Source organism: Quercus suber, unplaced genomic scaffold (assembly GCF_002906115.3).
Source record: "Quercus suber isolate HL8 unplaced genomic scaffold, Cork oak 2.0 scaffold_334, whole genome shotgun sequence".
NCBI lineage: Eukaryota > Viridiplantae > Streptophyta > Magnoliopsida > Fagales > Fagaceae > Quercus > Quercus suber.
In genome coordinates this window covers 667,342-668,826 of record NW_027069787.1, presented here as the reverse complement: position 1 = coordinate 668,826, position 1,485 = coordinate 667,342, and positions in this window count along the sequence as shown.

The window sequence follows — 1,485 nt, the reverse complement described above, 5'->3', positions numbered from 1 at the left end:
GTTGACATTACTCATATTTATTGGATTTTGATACTACTAATATAGTATCATTTGATATAAAATACCTTCTACTCTAGGAGTGTATTTCTACTAAAAAGATTGTACATATAATTACAAGAAACAAAAGATGGACACTGTTTTATCAACAACAACAACAACAACCAAAAAAAAAAAAGACACTGTGCATATATTTCTAGTTGACTTGAGTTGCTGCCTTCCCCGTTTTGCTGACCGGTCCATCACTCTGTTTGCCTCACCGTAGGTATGATGCAGATGAACGGCATATTTAGTAGTAGTTTTCAAATATTGTTATTCAAAATAATATAAAAATTGTGATTTAAAAAGTATTGTAAAAATACATGTTTAAAGTACTCATAATGTAAAAAATGTGTTTAATACCATGTTTCAAACAACATATTTTAAAATCTGAAAAAATATAGCTCTCTTGCCAGAAGAATCATGTAATCACAAATTAAAGAGGCCAATTCTTACCTTCTTTCCACCATAGTCTAACTAAAAAATTAAAAAAGGAAATGAGGGTGTACAGAACAAGCTAACAGGCAACAATAACAGCTCGTAGATTAAGAGGCTGTTTGGCTTCAAAAATTTCATCACTCAATTTTCGTCACTCAATTTTCATAACTCATCACTCATCACTCATCACTCATAACTCATCACTCATCACCCATCACTCTAAATACTACACCCGTTTGGCACCATCACTCAATTTCCATCATTCAATATTTTTCACACTATTTATGGGTCCCATGCCTGTCATTTGGTCAGAAAAAAACTGTTTTGTGGGCCCCACAATTTTTTCTGTTCTAATTTTCCCTCAACCCCTGATACTTTCCCAAAACACAGACCCGAACCCAGCTCCAACCACAATAACGAAAACAGCAACAGCAACAGCGGCATCAACAACAACAACAACAACAAAATGTGGCCAATCAGGAAAAAAAAAAAAAAAAAAAAAAAAAAAAAAAAAAAAAAGGAAGAATGAAGACCGAACCCAGTGAAAGAAGAAGAAGAAAAAAAAAAAAAAATGGAACCCAGTGAAAAGGAAAGAAAAGAAGGAAAAAAAAAAAAGAACAAGCCCAAGACCAGACAAAAAGAAACACGTAAGAAAAAAAAAAAGAACAAGCTAAAAGAAGGAGAATAGAAAAGAAAAGAAGGAAAAAAAAAAAAAAAATAACCCCAGAAAGTGAAGAGAAGAAAAAGAAGAAAAAAAAAAAAAAAGAACCAGCTCAGAAAAGAAAGGAGAATAGAAAGAAAAGAAGGAAAAAAAAAAAAAAGAATCAACCCCAGAAAGTGAAAAGAGAAGAAAAGAGAGAAGAAAAAAAAAAAAAAAAACCAAGCTCAGAAAGTGAAAAGGAGAAGAAGAAAGAGAAGAAGAAGGAGGAGGAGGAGCAGCGTCCCAGACCACGTGAAAGACAAAAAGAAAAGAAAAAAAAAGGAGGTAAAGGGGACATCAGATGGTGGGAG